General features: G+C 41.6%; 21 non-coding genes across 21 annotated transcripts; 12 read left to right on the top strand and 9 right to left on the bottom strand.

Moving 5' to 3' along the window:
- Positions 1-639: 639 nt before the first annotated feature.
- On the top strand, positions 640-713 carry trnan-guu (transfer RNA asparagine (anticodon GUU)). The gene has a single exon. It is a non-coding gene; the product is annotated as a tRNA-Asn (tRNA).
- A 1,316-nt stretch (positions 714-2,029) lies between these two features.
- Positions 2,030-2,103, top strand: trnan-guu (transfer RNA asparagine (anticodon GUU)). Its single transcript has one exon. It is a non-coding gene; the product is annotated as a tRNA-Asn (tRNA).
- Positions 2,104-2,192: 89 nt separating this feature from the next.
- trnak-cuu (transfer RNA lysine (anticodon CUU)) lies at positions 2,193-2,265 on the bottom strand. The gene has a single exon. It is a non-coding gene; the product is annotated as a tRNA-Lys (tRNA).
- Positions 2,266-3,582: 1,317 nt separating this feature from the next.
- On the bottom strand, positions 3,583-3,655 carry trnak-cuu (transfer RNA lysine (anticodon CUU)). The gene has a single exon. It is a non-coding gene; the product is annotated as a tRNA-Lys (tRNA).
- Positions 3,656-4,809: 1,154 nt separating this feature from the next.
- Positions 4,810-4,883, top strand: trnan-guu (transfer RNA asparagine (anticodon GUU)). The gene has a single exon. It is a non-coding gene; the product is annotated as a tRNA-Asn (tRNA).
- Positions 4,884-6,199: 1,316 nt separating this feature from the next.
- trnan-guu (transfer RNA asparagine (anticodon GUU)) lies at positions 6,200-6,273 on the top strand. Its single transcript has one exon. It is a non-coding gene; the product is annotated as a tRNA-Asn (tRNA).
- Positions 6,274-6,362: 89 nt separating this feature from the next.
- Positions 6,363-6,435, bottom strand: trnak-cuu (transfer RNA lysine (anticodon CUU)). Its single transcript has one exon. It is a non-coding gene; the product is annotated as a tRNA-Lys (tRNA).
- Positions 6,436-7,752: 1,317 nt separating this feature from the next.
- trnak-cuu (transfer RNA lysine (anticodon CUU)) lies at positions 7,753-7,825 on the bottom strand. The gene has a single exon. It is a non-coding gene; the product is annotated as a tRNA-Lys (tRNA).
- A 1,154-nt stretch (positions 7,826-8,979) lies between these two features.
- trnan-guu (transfer RNA asparagine (anticodon GUU)) lies at positions 8,980-9,053 on the top strand. The gene has a single exon. It is a non-coding gene; the product is annotated as a tRNA-Asn (tRNA).
- A 1,316-nt stretch (positions 9,054-10,369) lies between these two features.
- On the top strand, positions 10,370-10,443 carry trnan-guu (transfer RNA asparagine (anticodon GUU)). Its single transcript has one exon. It is a non-coding gene; the product is annotated as a tRNA-Asn (tRNA).
- An 89-nt stretch (positions 10,444-10,532) lies between these two features.
- trnak-cuu (transfer RNA lysine (anticodon CUU)) lies at positions 10,533-10,605 on the bottom strand. The gene has a single exon. It is a non-coding gene; the product is annotated as a tRNA-Lys (tRNA).
- Positions 10,606-11,922: 1,317 nt separating this feature from the next.
- trnak-cuu (transfer RNA lysine (anticodon CUU)) lies at positions 11,923-11,995 on the bottom strand. Its single transcript has one exon. It is a non-coding gene; the product is annotated as a tRNA-Lys (tRNA).
- Positions 11,996-13,149: 1,154 nt separating this feature from the next.
- trnan-guu (transfer RNA asparagine (anticodon GUU)) lies at positions 13,150-13,223 on the top strand. Its single transcript has one exon. It is a non-coding gene; the product is annotated as a tRNA-Asn (tRNA).
- Positions 13,224-14,539: 1,316 nt separating this feature from the next.
- trnan-guu (transfer RNA asparagine (anticodon GUU)) lies at positions 14,540-14,613 on the top strand. The gene has a single exon. It is a non-coding gene; the product is annotated as a tRNA-Asn (tRNA).
- Positions 14,614-14,702: 89 nt separating this feature from the next.
- trnak-cuu (transfer RNA lysine (anticodon CUU)) lies at positions 14,703-14,775 on the bottom strand. Its single transcript has one exon. It is a non-coding gene; the product is annotated as a tRNA-Lys (tRNA).
- Positions 14,776-15,929: 1,154 nt separating this feature from the next.
- Positions 15,930-16,003, top strand: trnan-guu (transfer RNA asparagine (anticodon GUU)). Its single transcript has one exon. It is a non-coding gene; the product is annotated as a tRNA-Asn (tRNA).
- Positions 16,004-17,319: 1,316 nt separating this feature from the next.
- Positions 17,320-17,393, top strand: trnan-guu (transfer RNA asparagine (anticodon GUU)). Its single transcript has one exon. It is a non-coding gene; the product is annotated as a tRNA-Asn (tRNA).
- Positions 17,394-18,709: 1,316 nt separating this feature from the next.
- On the top strand, positions 18,710-18,783 carry trnan-guu (transfer RNA asparagine (anticodon GUU)). The gene has a single exon. It is a non-coding gene; the product is annotated as a tRNA-Asn (tRNA).
- Positions 18,784-18,872: 89 nt separating this feature from the next.
- trnak-cuu (transfer RNA lysine (anticodon CUU)) lies at positions 18,873-18,945 on the bottom strand. The gene has a single exon. It is a non-coding gene; the product is annotated as a tRNA-Lys (tRNA).
- Positions 18,946-20,099: 1,154 nt separating this feature from the next.
- Positions 20,100-20,173, top strand: trnan-guu (transfer RNA asparagine (anticodon GUU)). Its single transcript has one exon. It is a non-coding gene; the product is annotated as a tRNA-Asn (tRNA).
- An 89-nt stretch (positions 20,174-20,262) lies between these two features.
- On the bottom strand, positions 20,263-20,335 carry trnak-cuu (transfer RNA lysine (anticodon CUU)). The gene has a single exon. It is a non-coding gene; the product is annotated as a tRNA-Lys (tRNA).
- Between the last annotated feature and the right edge of the window lie 101 nt (positions 20,336-20,436).

Genomic DNA, 20,436 nt, shown 5'->3' with positions numbered 1-20,436 from the left:
TCTGTTCCAGAAAACATTGGGGATTCCAATGTATCAATGACCTAGTTGGGAAAATAATTGCTGAACTCTGTAATGATCCTGATCTCAGCAGTACCAAGTGCCACAAAGGTCCACAAATCAGTTTACTCATGTATTTTATTGCCTATGGTTTGGTTTGTAAATGTGTGTTGGTGATATGGATGCATTCATGATAGCACATTTTCTGGACAAAATGCGTCTTGGAGCAGCTCCTGCAGTGCTTCCATCAAATCTGTTTTGAATAGGTTTTGGGTGCATTTTCACAAATAATTTCAAAAGCGTCTTATCTAAGACGACATAACCCTGCAACTGAAGGCAAGGGAGCTACACTGTGTAAACTGGTGAAAATCATACACATTCCGATGACTGGTGGACAAAAGGATCAAAACTTTGACAGGAAAAGGGTCTACAAACTGACCTTTTGTTTGAAGACCTGCAGGTCTTGACAAGTGAGAAATTGAAGGAAGGGCGAATTTTAGACAAGCTAGCAGAAAAGTGTGAGTGACATTGATGTTGCATCCTTTATGCATTGGCTCATTTCATCAAAAGCCAGCAAACAGGAGGAATGTGCTTGTTGGGTTTTTCTTTTGAGGAAGAACTATGTAAGCACAGCAGCATCTGGTCTCTGTGGCGCAATCGGTTAGCGCGTTCGGCTGTTAACCGAAAGGATGGTGGTTCGAGCCCACCCAGGGACGATGTATGTTCCTTTCTCTTCTTTTTTAGACGTATTTTGTGCAAACAGATTAACTAAATTTCAACATTTCACTCAAACAAATCAGCCTCTCGCCCAACATGGGGCTCGAACTCACGACCCTGAGATTAAGAGTCTCATGCTCTACCGACTGAGCTAGCCGGGCGATTTTTGTAGGACCCCAAAGGCACTTGCTGTCGCCACATGTTGACATGTTGAGCAGGACCTGAGCTATGTTTGTGGAATTTGTGCAGAAATTAAAGACCTTCACCCTTAAACATTCACTAAACCTGGTGCATGATCTCACATCCCAGAGATTGAGAATCTGGCAAACTAACAATCGAACTGGTCAGGTAACAGCAGCATTTGAAGTGGGGTCAAAAAGGTACCATTAAAGGCACTTGACATCCCAGCTCAGTTTCGTTGCATAGCCTCTTTATAGTTGTTGAAAAAACGTTTTGTAGCGGAAGAAAACATTAATTTACTGGAAGACAATCCATTGATCACTCTTAATATCAAAGTAAAACATGTACTCTGTCCTGATAAAATTTTGAGCATGTGCATTTCACCTTGGGATTTAAAGTGTTTCCCTTTAGTCTGAGTACATCAGCTGAAGGCAGCTTAACTTCTTTTTTGGTTCTTGAAGTCTTTTTTTATTCTCATCCGAAAGGCATAGCCTATTCTGTTCCAGAAAACATTGGGGATTCCAATGTATCAATGACCTAGTTGGGAAAATAATTGCTGAACTCTGTAATGATCCTGATCTCAGCAGTACCAAGTGCCACAAAGGTCCACAAATCAGTTTACTCATGTATTTTATTGCCTATGGTTTGGTTTGTAAATGTGTGTTGGTGATATGGATGCATTCATGATAGCACATTTCCTGGACAAAATGCGTCTTGGAGCAGCTCCTGCAGTGCTTCCATCAAATCTGTTTTGAATAGGTTTTGGGTGCATTTTCATAAATAATTTCAAAAGCGTCTTATCTAAGAGGACATAACCCTGCAACTGAAGGCAAGGGAGCTACACTGTGTAAACTGGTGAAAATCATACACATTCCGATGACTGGTGGACAAAAGGATCAAAACTTTGACAGGAAAAGGGTCTACAAACTGACCTTTTGTTTGAAGACCTGGAGGTCTTGACAAGTGAGAAATTGAAGGAAGGGCGAATTTTAGACAAGCTAGCAGAAAAGTGTGAGTGACATTGATGTTGCATCCTTTATGCATTGGCTCATTTCATCAAAAGCCAGCAAACAGGAGGAATGTGCTTGTTGGGTTTTTCTTTTGAGGAAGAACTATGTAAGCACAGCAGCATCTGGTCTCTGTGGCGCAATCGGTTAGCGCGTTCGGCTGTTAACCGAAAGGATGGTGGTTCGAGCCCACCCAGGGACGATGTATGTTCCTTTCTCTTCTTTTTTAGACGTATTTTGTGCAAACAGATTAACTAAATTTCAACATTTCACTCAAACAAATCAGCCTCTCGCCCAACGTGGGGCTCGAACCCACGACCCTGAGATTAAGAGTCTCATGCTCTACCGACTGAGCTAGCCGGGCGATTTTTGTAGGACCCCAAAGGCACTTGCTGTCGCCACATGTTGACATGTTGAGCAGGACCTGAGCTATGTTTGTGGAATTTGTGCAGAAATTAAAGACCTTCACCCTTAAACATTCACTAAACCTGGTGCATGATCTCACATCCCAGAGATTGAGAATCTGGCAAACTAACAATCGAACTGGTCAGGTAACAGCAGCATTTGAAGTGGGGTCAAAAAGGTACCATTAAAGGCACTTGACATCCCAGCTCAGTTTCGTTGCATAGCCTCTTTATAGTTGTTGAAAAAACGTTTTGTAGCGGAAGAAAACATTAATTTACTGGAAGACAATCCAGTGATCGCTCTTAATATCAAAGTAAAACATGTACTCTGTCCTGATAAAATTTTGAGCATGTGCATTTCACCTTGGGATTTAAAGTGTTTCCCTTTAGTCTGAGTACATCAGCTGAAGGCAGCTTAACTTCTTTTTTGGTTCTTGAAGTCTTTTTTTATTCTCATCCGAAAGGCATAGCCTATTCTGTTCCAGAAAACATTGGGGATTCCAATGTATCAATGACCTAGTTGGGAAAATAATTGCTGAACTCTGTTATGATCCTGATCTCAGCAGTACCAAGTGCCACAAAGGTCCACAAATCAGTTTACTCATGTATTTTATTGCCTATGGTTTGGTTTGTAAATGTGTGTTGGTGATATGGATGCATTCATGATAGCACATTTTCTGGACAAAATGCGTCTTGGAGCAGCTCCTGCAGTGCTTCCATCAAATCTGTTTTGAATAGGTTTTGGGTGCATTTTCACAAATAATTTCAAAAGCGTCTTATCTAAGACGACATAACCCTGCAACTGAAGGCAAGGGAGCTACACTGTGTAAACTGGTGAAAATCATACACATTCCGATGACTGGTGGACAAAAGGATCAAAACTTTGACAGGAAAAGGGTCTACAAACTGACCTTTTGTTTGAAGACCTGGAGGTCTTGACAAGTGAGAAATTGAAGGAAGGGCGAATTTTAGACAAGCTAGCAGAAAAGTGTGAGTGACATTGATGTTGCATCCTTTATGCATTGGCTCATTTCATCAAAAGCCAGCAAACAGGAGGAATGTGCTTGTTGGGTTTTTCTTTTGAGGAAGAACTATGTAAGCACAGCAGCATCTGGTCTCTGTGGCGCAATCGGTTAGCGCGTTCGGCTGTTAACCGAAAGGATGGTGGTTCGAGCCCACTCAGGGACGATGTATGTTCCTTTCTCTTCTTTTTTAGACGTATTTTGTGCAAACAGATTAACTAAATTTCAACATTTCACTCAAACAAATCAGCCTCTCGCCCAACGTGGGGCTCGAACCCACGACCCTGAGATTAAGAGTCTCATGCTCTACCGACTGAGCTAGCCGGGCGATTTTTGTAGGACCCCAAAGGCACTTGCTGTCGCCACATGTTGACATGTTGAGCAGGACCTGAGCTATGTTTGTGGAATTTGTGCAGAAATTAAAGACCTTCACCCTTAAACATTCACTAAACCTGGTGCATGATCTCACATCCCAGGGATTGAGAATCTGGCAAACTAACAATCGAACTGGTCAGGTAACAGCAGCATTTGAAGTGGGGTCAAAAAGGTACCATTAAAGGCACTTGACATCCCAGCTCAGTTTCGTTGCATAGCCTCTTTATAGTTGTTGAAAAAACGTTTTGTAGCGGAAGAAAACATTAATTTACTGGAAGACAATCCAGTGATCGCTCTTAATATCAAAGTAAAACATGTACTCTGTCCTGATAAAATTTTGAGCATGTGCATTTCACCTTGGGATTTAAAGTGTTTCCCTTTAGTCTGAGTACATCAGCTGAAGGCAGCTTAACTTCTTTTTTGGTTCTTGAAGTCTTTTTTTATTCTCATCCGAAAGGCATAGCCTATTCTGTTCCAGAAAACATTGGGGATTCCAATGTATCAATGACCTAGTTGGGAAAATAATTGCTGAACTCTGTAATGATCCTGATCTCAGCAGTACCAAGTGCCACAAAGGTCCACAAATCAGTTTACTCATGTATTTTATTGCCTATGGTTTGGTTTGTAAATGTGTGTTGGTGATATGGATGCATTCATGATAGCACATTTTCTGGACAAAATGCGTCTTGGAGCAGCTCCTGCAGTGCTTCCATCAAATCTGTTTTGAATAGGTTTTGGGTGCATTTTCACAAATAATTTCAAAAGCGTCTTATCTAAGACGACATAACCCTGCAACTGAAGGCAAGGGAGCTACACTGTGTAAACTGGTGAAAATCATACACATTCCGATGACTGGTGGACAAAAGGATCAAAACTTTGACAGGAAAAGGGTCTACAAACTGACCTTTTGTTTGAAGACCTGCAGGTCTTGACAAGTGAGAAATTGAAGGAAGGGCGAATTTTAGACAAGCTAGCAGAAAAGTGTGAGTGACATTGATGTTGCATCCTTTATGCATTGGCTCATTTCATCAAAAGCCAGCAAACAGGAGGAATGTGCTTGTTGGGTTTTTCTTTTGAGGAAGAACTATGTAAGCACAGCAGCATCTGGTCTCTGTGGCGCAATCGGTTAGCGCGTTCGGCTGTTAACCGAAAGGATGGTGGTTCGAGCCCACCCAGGGACGATGTATGTTCCTTTCTCTTCTTTTTTAGACGTATTTTGTGCAAACAGATTAACTAAATTTCAACATTTCACTCAAACAAATCAGCCTCTCGCCCAACATGGGGCTCGAACTCACGACCCTGAGATTAAGAGTCTCATGCTCTACCGACTGAGCTAGCCGGGCGATTTTTGTAGGACCCCAAAGGCACTTGCTGTCGCCACATGTTGACATGTTGAGCAGGACCTGAGCTATGTTTGTGGAATTTGTGCAGAAATTAAAGACCTTCACCCTTAAACATTCACTAAACCTGGTGCATGATCTCACATCCCAGAGATTGAGAATCTGGCAAACTAACAATCGAACTGGTCAGGTAACAGCAGCATTTGAAGTGGGGTCAAAAAGGTACCATTAAAGGCACTTGACATCCCAGCTCAGTTTCGTTGCATAGCCTCTTTATAGTTGTTGAAAAAACGTTTTGTAGCGGAAGAAAACATTAATTTACTGGAAGACAATCCATTGATCACTCTTAATATCAAAGTAAAACATGTACTCTGTCCTGATAAAATTTTGAGCATGTGCATTTCACCTTGGGATTTAAAGTGTTTCCCTTTAGTCTGAGTACATCAGCTGAAGGCAGCTTAACTTCTTTTTTGGTTCTTGAAGTCTTTTTTTATTCTCATCCGAAAGGCATAGCCTATTCTGTTCCAGAAAACATTGGGGATTCCAATGTATCAATGACCTAGTTGGGAAAATAATTGCTGAACTCTGTAATGATCCTGATCTCAGCAGTACCAAGTGCCACAAAGGTCCACAAATCAGTTTACTCATGTATTTTATTGCCTATGGTTTGGTTTGTAAATGTGTGTTGGTGATATGGATGCATTCATGATAGCACATTTCCTGGACAAAATGCGTCTTGGAGCAGCTCCTGCAGTGCTTCCATCAAATCTGTTTTGAATAGGTTTTGGGTGCATTTTCATAAATAATTTCAAAAGCGTCTTATCTAAGAGGACATAACCCTGCAACTGAAGGCAAGGGAGCTACACTGTGTAAACTGGTGAAAATCATACACATTCCGATGACTGGTGGACAAAAGGATCAAAACTTTGACAGGAAAAGGGTCTACAAACTGACCTTTTGTTTGAAGACCTGGAGGTCTTGACAAGTGAGAAATTGAAGGAAGGGCGAATTTTAGACAAGCTAGCAGAAAAGTGTGAGTGACATTGATGTTGCATCCTTTATGCATTGGCTCATTTCATCAAAAGCCAGCAAACAGGAGGAATGTGCTTGTTGGGTTTTTCTTTTGAGGAAGAACTATGTAAGCACAGCAGCATCTGGTCTCTGTGGCGCAATCGGTTAGCGCGTTCGGCTGTTAACCGAAAGGATGGTGGTTCGAGCCCACCCAGGGACGATGTATGTTCCTTTCTCTTCTTTTTTAGACGTATTTTGTGCAAACAGATTAACTAAATTTCAACATTTCACTCAAACAAATCAGCCTCTCGCCCAACGTGGGGCTCGAACCCACGACCCTGAGATTAAGAGTCTCATGCTCTACCGACTGAGCTAGCCGGGCGATTTTTGTAGGACCCCAAAGGCACTTGCTGTCGCCACATGTTGACATGTTGAGCAGGACCTGAGCTATGTTTGTGGAATTTGTGCAGAAATTAAAGACCTTCACCCTTAAACATTCACTAAACCTGGTGCATGATCTCACATCCCAGAGATTGAGAATCTGGCAAACTAACAATCGAACTGGTCAGGTAACAGCAGCATTTGAAGTGGGGTCAAAAAGGTACCATTAAAGGCACTTGACATCCCAGCTCAGTTTCGTTGCATAGCCTCTTTATAGTTGTTGAAAAAACGTTTTGTAGCGGAAGAAAACATTAATTTACTGGAAGACAATCCAGTGATCGCTCTTAATATCAAAGTAAAACATGTACTCTGTCCTGATAAAATTTTGAGCATGTGCATTTCACCTTGGGATTTAAAGTGTTTCCCTTTAGTCTGAGTACATCAGCTGAAGGCAGCTTAACTTCTTTTTTGGTTCTTGAAGTCTTTTTTTATTCTCATCCGAAAGGCATAGCCTATTCTGTTCCAGAAAACATTGGGGATTCCAATGTATCAATGACCTAGTTGGGAAAATAATTGCTGAACTCTGTTATGATCCTGATCTCAGCAGTACCAAGTGCCACAAAGGTCCACAAATCAGTTTACTCATGTATTTTATTGCCTATGGTTTGGTTTGTAAATGTGTGTTGGTGATATGGATGCATTCATGATAGCACATTTTCTGGACAAAATGCGTCTTGGAGCAGCTCCTGCAGTGCTTCCATCAAATCTGTTTTGAATAGGTTTTGGGTGCATTTTCACAAATAATTTCAAAAGCGTCTTATCTAAGACGACATAACCCTGCAACTGAAGGCAAGGGAGCTACACTGTGTAAACTGGTGAAAATCATACACATTCCGATGACTGGTGGACAAAAGGATCAAAACTTTGACAGGAAAAGGGTCTACAAACTGACCTTTTGTTTGAAGACCTGGAGGTCTTGACAAGTGAGAAATTGAAGGAAGGGCGAATTTTAGACAAGCTAGCAGAAAAGTGTGAGTGACATTGATGTTGCATCCTTTATGCATTGGCTCATTTCATCAAAAGCCAGCAAACAGGAGGAATGTGCTTGTTGGGTTTTTCTTTTGAGGAAGAACTATGTAAGCACAGCAGCATCTGGTCTCTGTGGCGCAATCGGTTAGCGCGTTCGGCTGTTAACCGAAAGGATGGTGGTTCGAGCCCACTCAGGGACGATGTATGTTCCTTTCTCTTCTTTTTTAGACGTATTTTGTGCAAACAGATTAACTAAATTTCAACATTTCACTCAAACAAATCAGCCTCTCGCCCAACGTGGGGCTCGAACCCACGACCCTGAGATTAAGAGTCTCATGCTCTACCGACTGAGCTAGCCGGGCGATTTTTGTAGGACCCCAAAGGCACTTGCTGTCGCCACATGTTGACATGTTGAGCAGGACCTGAGCTATGTTTGTGGAATTTGTGCAGAAATTAAAGACCTTCACCCTTAAACATTCACTAAACCTGGTGCATGATCTCACATCCCAGAGATTGAGAATCTGGCAAACTAACAATCGAACTGGTCAGGTAACAGCAGCATTTGAAGTGGGGTCAAAAAGGTACCATTAAAGGCACTTGACATCCCAGCTCAGTTTCGTTGCATAGCCTCTTTATAGTTGTTGAAAAAACGTTTTGTAGCGGAAGAAAACATTAATTTACTGGAAGACAATCCAGTGATCGCTCTTAATATCAAAGTAAAACATGTACTCTGTCCTGATAAAATTTTGAGCATGTGCATTTCACCTTGGGATTTAAAGTGTTTCCCTTTAGTCTGAGTACATCAGCTGAAGGCAGCTTAACTTCTTTTTTGGTTCTTGAAGTCTTTTTTTATTCTCATCCGAAAGGCATAGCCTATTCTGTTCCAGAAAACATTGGGGATTCCAATGTATCAATGACCTAGTTGGGAAAATAATTGCTGAACTCTGTAATGATCCTGATCTCAGCAGTACCAAGTGCCACAAAGGTCCACAAATCAGTTTACTCATGTATTTTATTGCCTATGGTTTGGTTTGTAAATGTGTGTTGGTGATATGGATGCATTCATGATAGCACATTTTCTGGACAAAATGCGTCTTGGAGCAGCTCCTGCAGTGCTTCCATCAAATCTGTTTTGAATAGGTTTTGGGTGCATTTTCACAAATAATTTCAAAAGCGTCTTATCTAAGACGACATAACCCTGCAACTGAAGGCAAGGGAGCTACACTGTGTAAACTGGTGAAAATCATACACATTCCGATGACTGGTGGACAAAAGGATCAAAACTTTGACAGGAAAAGGGTCTACAAACTGACCTTTTGTTTGAAGACCTGCAGGTCTTGACAAGTGAGAAATTGAAGGAAGGGCGAATTTTAGACAAGCTAGCAGAAAAGTGTGAGTGACATTGATGTTGCATCCTTTATGCATTGGCTCATTTCATCAAAAGCCAGCAAACAGGAGGAATGTGCTTGTTGGGTTTTTCTTTTGAGGAAGAACTATGTAAGCACAGCAGCATCTGGTCTCTGTGGCGCAATCGGTTAGCGCGTTCGGCTGTTAACCGAAAGGATGGTGGTTCGAGCCCACCCAGGGACGATGTATGTTCCTTTCTCTTCTTTTTTAGACGTATTTTGTGCAAACAGATTAACTAAATTTCAACATTTCACTCAAACAAATCAGCCTCTCGCCCAACATGGGGCTCGAACTCACGACCCTGAGATTAAGAGTCTCATGCTCTACCGACTGAGCTAGCCGGGCGATTTTTGTAGGACCCCAAAGGCACTTGCTGTCGCCACATGTTGACATGTTGAGCAGGACCTGAGCTATGTTTGTGGAATTTGTGCAGAAATTAAAGACCTTCACCCTTAAACATTCACTAAACCTGGTGCATGATCTCACATCCCAGAGATTGAGAATCTGGCAAACTAACAATCGAACTGGTCAGGTAACAGCAGCATTTGAAGTGGGGTCAAAAAGGTACCATTAAAGGCACTTGACATCCCAGCTCAGTTTCGTTGCATAGCCTCTTTATAGTTGTTGAAAAAACGTTTTGTAGCGGAAGAAAACATTAATTTACTGGAAGACAATCCATTGATCACTCTTAATATCAAAGTAAAACATGTACTCTGTCCTGATAAAATTTTGAGCATGTGCATTTCACCTTGGGATTTAAAGTGTTTCCCTTTAGTCTGAGTACATCAGCTGAAGGCAGCTTAACTTCTTTTTTGGTTCTTGAAGTCTTTTTTTATTCTCATCCGAAAGGCATAGCCTATTCTGTTCCAGAAAACATTGGGGATTCCAATGTATCAATGACCTAGTTGGGAAAATAATTGCTGAACTCTGTAATGATCCTGATCTCAGCAGTACCAAGTGCCACAAAGGTCCACAAATCAGTTTACTCATGTATTTTATTGCCTATGGTTTGGTTTGTAAATGTGTGTTGGTGATATGGATGCATTCATGATAGCACATTTCCTGGACAAAATGCGTCTTGGAGCAGCTCCTGCAGTGCTTCCATCAAATCTGTTTTGAATAGGTTTTGGGTGCATTTTCATAAATAATTTCAAAAGCGTCTTATCTAAGAGGACATAACCCTGCAACTGAAGGCAAGGGAGCTACACTGTGTAAACTGGTGAAAATCATACACATTCCGATGACTGGTGGACAAAAGGATCAAAACTTTGACAGGAAAAGGGTCTACAAACTGACCTTTTGTTTGAAGACCTGGAGGTCTTGACAAGTGAGAAATTGAAGGAAGGGCGAATTTTAGACAAGCTAGCAGAAAAGTGTGAGTGACATTGATGTTGCATCCTTTATGCATTGGCTCATTTCATCAAAAGCCAGCAAACAGGAGGAATGTGCTTGTTGGGTTTTTCTTTTGAGGAAGAACTATGTAAGCACAGCAGCATCTGGTCTCTGTGGCGCAATCGGTTAGCGCGTTCGGCTGTTAACCGAAAGGATGGTGGTTCGAGCCCACCCAGGGACGATGTATGTTCCTTTCTCTTCTTTTTTAGACGTATTTTGTGCAAACAGATTAACTAAATTTCAACATTTCACTCAAACAAATCAGCCTCTCGCCCAACGTGGGGCTCGAACCCACGACCCTGAGATTAAGAGTCTCATGCTCTACCGACTGAGCTAGCCGGGCGATTTTTGTAGGACCCCAAAGGCACTTGCTGTCGCCACATGTTGACATGTTGAGCAGGACCTGAGCTATGTTTGTGGAATTTGTGCAGAAATTAAAGACCTTCACCCTTAAACATTCACTAAACCTGGTGCATGATCTCACATCCCAGAGATTGAGAATCTGGCAAACTAACAATCGAACTGGTCAGGTAACAGCAGCATTTGAAGTGGGGTCAAAAAGGTACCATTAAAGGCACTTGACATCCCAGCTCAGTTTCGTTGCATAGCCTCTTTATAGTTGTTGAAAAAACGTTTTGTAGCGGAAGAAAACATTAATTTACTGGAAGACAATCCAGTGATCGCTCTTAATATCAAAGTAAAACATGTACTCTGTCCTGATAAAATTTTGAGCATGTGCATTTCACCTTGGGATTTAAAGTGTTTCCCTTTAGTCTGAGTACATCAGCTGAAGGCAGCTTAACTTCTTTTTTGGTTCTTGAAGTCTTTTTTTATTCTCATCCGAAAGGCATAGCCTATTCTGTTCCAGAAAACATTGGGGATTCCAATGTATCAATGACCTAGTTGGGAAAATAATTGCTGAACTCTGTTATGATCCTGATCTCAGCAGTACCAAGTGCCACAAAGGTCCACAAATCAGTTTACTCATGTATTTTATTGCCTATGGTTTGGTTTGTAAATGTGTGTTGGTGATATGGATGCATTCATGATAGCACATTTTCTGGACAAAATGCGTCTTGGAGCAGCTCCTGCAGTGCTTCCATCAAATCTGTTTTGAATAGGTTTTGGGTGCATTTTCACAAATAATTTCAAAAGCGTCTTATCTAAGACGACATAACCCTGCAACTGAAGGCAAGGGAGCTACACTGTGTAAACTGGTGAAAATCATACACATTCCGATGACTGGTGGACAAAAGGATCAAAACTTTGACAGGAAAAGGGTCTACAAACTGACCTTTTGTTTGAAGACCTGGAGGTCTTGACAAGTGAGAAATTGAAGGAAGGGCGAATTTTAGACAAGCTAGCAGAAAAGTGTGAGTGACATTGATGTTGCATCCTTTATGCATTGGCTCATTTCATCAAAAGCCAGCAAACAGGAGGAATGTGCTTGTTGGGTTTTTCTTTTGAGGAAGAACTATGTAAGCACAGCAGCATCTGGTCTCTGTGGCGCAATCGGTTAGCGCGTTCGGCTGTTAACCGAAAGGATGGTGGTTCGAGCCCACTCAGGGACGATGTATGTTCCTTTCTCTTCTTTTTTAGACGTATTTTGTGCAAACAGATTAACTAAATTTCAACATTTCACTCAAACAAATCAGCCTCTCGCCCAACGTGGGGCTCGAACCCACGACCCTGAGATTAAGAGTCTCATGCTCTACCGACTGAGCTAGCCGGGCGATTTTTGTAGGACCCCAAAGGCACTTGCTGTCGCCACATGTTGACATGTTGAGCAGGACCTGAGCTATGTTTGTGGAATTTGTGCAGAAATTAAAGACCTTCACCCTTAAACATTCACTAAACCTGGTGCATGATCTCACATCCCAGAGATTGAGAATCTGGCAAACTAACAATCGAACTGGTCAGGTAACAGCAGCATTTGAAGTGGGGTCAAAAAGGTACCATTAAAGGCACTTGACATCCCAGCTCAGTTTCGTTGCATAGCCTCTTTATAGTTGTTGAAAAAACGTTTTGTAGCGGAAGAAAACATTAATTTACTGGAAGACAATCCATTGATCACTCTTAATATCAAAGTAAAACATGTACTCTGTCCTGATAAAATTTTGAGCATGTGCATTTCACCTTGGGATTTAAAGTGTTTCCCTTTAGTCTGAGTACATCAGCTGAAGGCAGCTTAACTTCTTTTTTGGTTCTTGAAGTCTTTTTTTATTCTCATCCGAAAGGCATAGCCTATTCTGTTCCAGAAAACATTGGGGATTCCAATGTATCAATGACCTAGTTGGGAAAATAATTGCTGAACTCTGTTATGATCCTGATCTCAGCAGTACCAAGTGCCACAAAGGTCCACAAATCAGTTTACTCATGTATTTTATTGCCTATGGTTTGGTTTGTAAATGTGTGTTGGTGATATGGATGCATTCATGATAGCACATTTTCTGGACAAAATGCGTCTTGGAGCAGCTCCTGCAGTGCTTCCATCAAATCTGTTTTGAATAGGTTTTGGGTGCATTTTCACAAATAATTTCAAAAGCGTCTTATCTAAGACGACATAACCCTGCAACTGAAGGCAAGGGAGCTACACTGTGTAAACTGGTGAAAATCATACACATTCCGATGACTGGTGGACAAAAGGATCAAAACTTTGACAGGAAAAGGGTCTACAAACTGACCTTTTGTTTGAAGACCTGGAGGTCTTGACAAGTGAGAAATTGAAGGAAGGGCGAATTTTAGACAAGCTAGCAGAAAAGTGTGAGTGACATTGATGTTGCATCCTTTATGCATTGGCTCATTTCATCAAAAGCCAGCAAACAGGAGGAATGTGCTTGTTGGGTTTTTCTTTTGAGGAAGAACTATGTAAGCACAGCAGCATCTGGTCTCTGTGGCGCAATCGGTTAGCGCGTTCGGCTGTTAACCGAAAGGATGGTGGTTCGAGCCCACCCAGGGACGATGTATGTTCCTTTCTCTTCTTTTTTAGACGTATTTTGTGCAAACAGATTAACTAAATTTCAACATTTCACTCAAACAAATCAGCCTCTCGCCCAACATGGGGCTCGAACTCACGACCCTGAGATTAAGAGTCTCATGCTCTACCGACTGAGCTAGCCGGGCGATTTTTGTAGGACCCCAAAGGCACTTGCTGTCGCCACATGTTGACATGTTGAGCAGGACCTGAGCTATGTTTGTGGAATTTGTGCAGAAATTAAAGACCTTCACCCTTAAACATTCACTAAACCTGGTGCATGATCTCACATCCCAGAGATTGAGAATCTGGCAAACTAACAATCGAACTGGTCAGGTAACAGCAGCATTTGAAGTGGGGTCAAAAAGGTACCATTAAAGGCACTTGACATCCCAGCTCAGTTTCGTTGCATAGCCTCTTTATAGTTGTTGAAAAAACGTTTTGTAGCGGAAGAAAACATTAATTTACTGGAAGACAATCCAGTGATCGCTATTAATATCAAAGTAAAACATGTACTCTGTCCTGATAAAATTTTGAGCATGTGCATTTCACCTTGGGATTTAAAGTGTTTCCCTTTAGTCTGAGTGCATCAGCTGAAGGCAGCTTAACTTCTTTTTTGGTTCTTGAAGTCTTTTTTTATTCTCGTCCGAAAGGCATAGCCTATTCTGTTCCAGAAAACATTGGGGATTCCAATGTATCAATGACCTAGTTGGGAAAATAATTGCTGAACTCTGTAATGATCCTGATCTCAGCAGTACCAAGTGCCACAAAGGTCCACAAATCAGTTTACTCATGTATTTTATTGCCTATGGTTTGGTTTGTAAATGTGTGTTGGTGATATGGATGCATTCATGATAGCACATTTTCTGGACAAAATGCGTCTTGGAGCAGCTCCTGCAGTGCTTCCATCAAATCTGTTTTGAATAGGTTTTGGGTGCATTTTCACAAATAATTTGAAAAGCGTCTTATCTAAGAGGACATAACCCTGCAACTGAAGGCAAGGGAGCTACACTGTGTAAACTGGTGAAAATCATACACATTCCGATGACTGGTGGACAAAAGGATCAAAACTTTGACAGGAAAAGGGTCTACAAACTGACCTTTTGTTTGAAGACCTGCAGGTCTTGACAAGTGAGAAATTGAAGGAAGGGCGAATTTTAGACAAGCTAGCAGAAAAGTGTGAGTGACATTGATGTTGCATCCTTTATGCATTGGCTCATTTCATCAAAAGCCAGCAAACAGGAGGAATGTGCTTGTTGGGTTTTTCTTTTGAGGAAGAACTATGTAAGCACAGCAGTATCTGGTCTCTGTGGCGCAATCGGTTAGCGCGTTCGGCTGTTAACCGAAAGGATGGTGGTTCGAGCCCACCCAGGGACGATGTATGTTCCTTTCTCTTCTTTTTTAGACGTATTTTGTGTAAACAGATTAACTAAATTTCAACATTTCACTCAAACAAATCAGCCTCTCGCCCAACGTGGGGCTCGAACCCACGACCCTGAGATTAAGAGTCTCATGCTCTACCGACTGAGCTAGCCGGGCGATTTTTGTAGGACCCCAAAGGCACTTGCTGTCGCCACATGTTGACATGTTGAGCAGGACCTGAGCTATGTTTGTGGAATTTGTGCAGAAATTAAAGACCTTCACCCTTAAACATTCACTAAACCTGGTGCATGATCTCACATCCCAGAGATTGAGAATCTGGCAAACTAACAATCGAACTGGTCAGGTAACAGCAGCATTTGAAGTGGGGTCAAAAAGGTACCATTAAAGGCACTTGACATCCCAGCTCAGTTTCGTTGCATAGCCTCTTTATAGTTGTTGAAAAAACGTTTTGTAGCGGAAGAAAACATTAATTTACTGGAAGACAATCCATTGATCACTCTTAATATCAAAGTAAAACATGTACTCTGTCCTGATAAAATTTTGAGCATGTGCATTTCACCTTGGGATTTAAAGTGTTTCCCTTTAGTCTGAGTACATCAGCTGAAGGCAGCTTAACTTCTTTTTTGGTTCTTGAAGTCTTTTTTTATTCTCATCCGAAAGGCATAGCCTATTCTGTTCCAGAAAACATTGGGGATTCCAATGTATCAATGACCTAGTTGGGAAAATAATTGCTGAACTCTGTTATGATCCTGATCTCAGCAGTACCAAGTGCCACAAAGGTCCACAAATCAGTTTACTCATGTATTTTATTGCCTATGGTTTGGTTTGTAAATGTGTGTTGGTGATATGGATGCATTCATGATAGCACATTTTCTGGACAAAATGCGTCTTGGAGCAGCTCCTGCAGTGCTTCCATCAAATCTGTTTTGAATAGGTTTTGGGTGCATTTTCACAAATAATTTCAAAAGCGTCTTATCTAAGACGACATAACCCTGCAACTGAAGGCAAGGGAGCTACACTGTGTAAACTGGTGAAAATCATACACATTCCGATGACTGGTGGACAAAAGGATCAAAACTTTGACAGGAAAAGGGTCTACAAACTGACCTTTTGTTTGAAGACCTGGAGGTCTTGACAAGTGAGAAATTGAAGGAAGGGCGAATTTTAGACAAGCTAGCAGAAAAGTGTGAGTGACATTGATGTTGCATCCTTTATGCATTGGCTCATTTCATCAAAAGCCAGCAAACAGGAGGAATGTGCTTGTTGGGTTTTTCTTTTGAGGAAGAACTATGTAAGCACAGCAGCATCTGGTCTCTGTGGCGCAATCGGTTAGCGCGTTCGGCTGTTAACCGAAAGGATGGTGGTTCGAGCCCACCCAGGGACGATGTATGTTCCTTTCTCTTCTTTTTTAGACGTATTTTGTGCAAACAGATTAACTAAATTTCAACATTTCACTCAAACAAATCAGCCTCTCGCCCAACATGGGGCTCGAACTCACGACCCTGAGATTAAGAGTCTCATGCTCTACCGACTGAGCTAGCCGGGCGATTTTTGTAGGACCCCAAAGGCACTTGCTGTCGCCACATGTTGACATGTTGAGCAGGACCTGAGCTATGTTTGTGGAATTTGTGCAGAAATTAAAGACCTTCACCCTTAAACATTCACTAAACCTGGTGCATGATCTCACATCCCAGAGATTGAGAATCTGGCAAACTAACAATCGAACTGGTCAGGTAACAGCAGCATTTGAAGTGGGGTCAAAAAGGTACCATTAAAGGCACTTGACATCCCAGCTCAGTTTCGTTGCATAGCCTCTTTATAGTTGTTGAAAAAACGTTTTGTAGCGGAAGAAAACATTAATTTACTGGAAGACAATCCATTGATCACTCTTAATATCAAAGTAAAACATGTACTCTGTCCTGATAAAATTTTGAGCATGTGCATTTCACCTTGGGATTTAAAGTGTTTCCCTTTAGTCTGAGTACATCAGCTGAAGGCAGCTTAACTTCTTTTTTGGTTCTTGAAGTCTTTTTTTATTCTCATCCGAAAGGCATAGCCTATTCTGTTCCAGAAAACATTGGGGATTCCAATGTATCAATGACCTAGTTGGGAAAATAATTGCTGAACTCTGTAATGATCCTGATCTCAGCAGTACCAAGTGCCACAAAGGTCCACAAATCAGTTTACTCATGTATTTTATTGCCTATGGTTTGGTTTGTAAATGTGTGTTGGTGATATGGATGCATTCATGATAGCACATTTTCTGGACAAAATGCGTCTTGGAGCAGCTCCTGCAGTGCTTCCATCAAATCTGTTTTGAATAGGTTTTGGGTGCATTTTCACAAATAATTTCAAAAGCGTCTTATCTAAGAGGACATAACCCTGCAACTGAAGGCAAGGGAGCTACACTGTGTAAACTGGTGAAAATCATACACATTCCGATGACTGGTGGACAAAAGGATCAAAACTTTGACAGGAAAAGGGTCTACAAACTGACCTTTTGTTTGAAGACCTGCAGGTCTTGACAAGTGAGAAATTGAAGGAAGGGCGAATTTTAGACAAGCTAGCAGAAAAGTGTGAGTGACATTGATGTTGCATCCTTTATGCATTGGCTCATTTCATCAAAAGCCAGCAAACAGGAGGAATGTGCTTGTTGGGTTTTTCTTTTGAGGAAGAACTATGTAAGCACAGCAGCATCTGGTCTCTGTGGCGCAATCGGTTAGCGCGTTCGGCTGTTAACCGAAAGGATGGTGGTTCGAGCCCACCCAGGGACGATGTATGTTCCTTTCTCTTCTTTTTTAGACGTATTTTGTGCAAACAGATTAACTAAATTTCAACATTTCACTCAAACAAATCAGCCTCTCGCCCAACATGGGGCTCGAACTCACGACCCTGAGATTAAGAGTCTCATGCTCTACCGACTGAGCTAGCCGGGCGATTTTTGTAGGACCCCAAAGGCACTTGCTGTCGCCACATGTTGACATGTTGAGCAGGACCTGAGCTATGTTTGTGGAATTTGTGCAGAAACTAAAGACCTTCACCCTTAAACATTCACTAAACCTGGTGCATGATCTCACATCCCAGAGATTGAGAATCTGGCAAACTAACAATCGAACTGGTCAGGTAACAGCAGCATTTGAAGTGGGGTCAAAAATGTACCATTAAAGGCACTTGACATCTCAGCTCAGTTTCGTTGCATAGCCTCTTTATAGTTGTTGAAAAAACGTTTTGTAGCGGAAGAAAACATTAATTTACAGGAAGACAATCTAGTGATCGCTCTTAATATCAAAGTAAAACATGTACTCTGTCCTGATAAAATTTTGAGCATGTGCATTTCACCTTGGGATTTAAAGTGTTTCCCTTTAGTCTGAGTACATCAGCTGAAGGCAGCTTAACTTCTTTTTTGGTTCTTGAAGTCTTTTTTTATTCTCATCCGAAAGGCATAGCCTATTCTGTTCCAGAAAACATTGGGGATTCCAATGTATCAATGACCTAGTTGGGAAAATAATTGCTGAACTCTGTAATGATCCTGATCTCAGCAGTACCAAGTGCCACAAAGGTCCACAAATCAGTTTACTCATGTATTTTATTGCCTATGGTTTGGTTTGTAAATGTGTGTTGGTGATATGGATGCATTCATGATAGCACATTTTCTGGACAAAATGCGTCTTGGAGCAGCTCCTGCAGTGCTTCCATCAAATCTGTTTTGAATAGGTTTTGGGTGCATTTTCACAAATAATTTCAAAAGCGTCTTATCTAAGAGGACATAACCCTGCAACTGAAGGCAAGGGAGCTACACTGTGTAAACTGGTGAAAATCATACACATTCCGATGACTGGTGGACAAAAGGATCAAAACTTTGACAGGAAAAGGGTCTACAAACTGACCTTTTGTTTGAAGACCTGCAGGTCTTGACAAGTGAGAAATTGAAGGAAGGGCGAATTTTAGACAAGCTAGCAGAAAAGTGTGAGTGACATTGATGTTGCATCCTTTATGCATTGGCTCATTTCATCAAAAGCCAGCAAACAGGAGGAATGTGCTTGTTGGGTTTTTCTTTTGAGGAAGAACTATGTAAGCACAGCAGCATCTGGTCTCTGTGGCGCAATCGGTTAGCGCGTTCGGCTGTTAACCGAAAGGATGGTGGTTCGAGCCCACCCAGGGACGATGTATGTTCCTTTCTCTTCTTTTTTAGACGTATTTTGTGCAAACAGATTAACTAAATTTCAACATTTCACTCAAACAAATCAGCCTCTCGCCCAACGTGGGGCTCGAACCCACGACCCTGAGATTAAGAGTCTCATGCTCTACCGACTGAGCTAGCCGGGCGATTTTTGTAGGACCCCAAAGGCACTTGCTGTCGCCACATGTTGACATGTTGAGCAGGACCTGAGCTATGTTTGTGGAATTTGTGCAGAAATTAAAGACCTTCACCCTTAAACATTCACTAAACCTGGTGCATGATCTCACATCCCAGAGATTGAGAATCTGGCAAACTAACAATCGAACTGGTCAGGTAACAGCAGCATTTGAAGTGGGGTCAAAAAGGTACCATTAAAGGCACTTGACATCCCAGCTCAGTTTCGTTGCATAGCCTCTTTATAGTTGTTGAAAAAACGTTTTGTAGCGGAAGAAAACATTAATTTACTGGAAGACAATCCAGTGATCGCTCTTAATATCAAAGTAAAACATGTACTCTGTCCTGATAAAATTTTGAGCATGTGCATTTCACCTTGGGATTTAAAGTGTTTCCCTTTAGTCTGAGTACATCAGCTGAAGGCAGCTTAACTTCTTTTTTGGTTCTTGAAGTCTTTTTTTATTCTCATCCGAAAGGCATAGCCTATTCTGTTCCAGAAAACATTGGGGATTCCAATGTATCAATGACCTAGTTGGGAAAATAATTGCTGAACTCTGTTATGATCCTGATCTCAGCAGTACCAAGTGCCACAAAGGTCCACAAATCAGTTTACTCATGTATTTTATTGCCTATGGTTTGGTTTGTAAATGTGTGTTGGTGATATGGATGCATTCATGATAGCACATTTTCTGGACAAAATGCGTCTTGGAGCAGCTCCTGCAGTGCTTCCATCAAATCTGTTTTGAATAGGTTTTGGGTGCATTTTCACAAATAATTTCAAAAGCGTCTTATCTAAGACGACATAACCCTGCAACTGAAGGCAAGGGAGCTACACTGTGTAAACTGGTGAAAATCATACACATTCCGATGACTGGTGGACAAAAGGATCAAAACTTTGACAGGAAAAGGGTCTACAAACTGACCTTTTGTTTGAAGACCTGGAGGTCTTGACAAGTGAGAAATTGAAGGAAGGGCGAATTTTAGACAAGCTAGCAGAAAAGTGTGAGTGACATTGATGTTGCATCCTTTATGCATTGGCTCATTTCATCAAAAGCCAGCAAACAGGAGGAATGTGCTTGTTGGGTTTTTCTTTTGAGGAAGAACTATGTAAGCACAGCAGCATCTGGTCTCTGTGGCGCAATCGGTTAGCGCGTTCGGCTGTTAACCGAAAGGATGGTGGTTCGAGCCCACCCAGGGACGATGTATGTTCCTTTCTCTTCTTTTTTAGACGTATTTTGTGCAAACAGATTAACTAAATTTCAACATTTCACTCAAACAAATCAGCCTCTCGCCCAACGTGGGGCTCGAACCCACGACCCTGAGATTAAGAGTCTCATGCTCTACCGACTGAGCTAGCCGGGCGATTTTTGTAGGACCCCAAAGGCACTTGCTGTCGCCACATGTTGACATGTTGAGCAGGACCTGAGCTATGTTTGTGGAATTTGTGCAGAAATTAAAGACCT

Source organism: Brachyhypopomus gauderio, chromosome 1 (genome assembly GCF_052324685.1).
Source record: "Brachyhypopomus gauderio isolate BG-103 chromosome 1, BGAUD_0.2, whole genome shotgun sequence".
Classification (NCBI taxonomy): Eukaryota; Metazoa; Chordata; class Actinopteri; order Gymnotiformes; family Hypopomidae; genus Brachyhypopomus; species Brachyhypopomus gauderio.
Note: the sequence above shows the minus strand (reverse complement) of the source record. Positions and strands in the feature narration are given on the sequence as shown.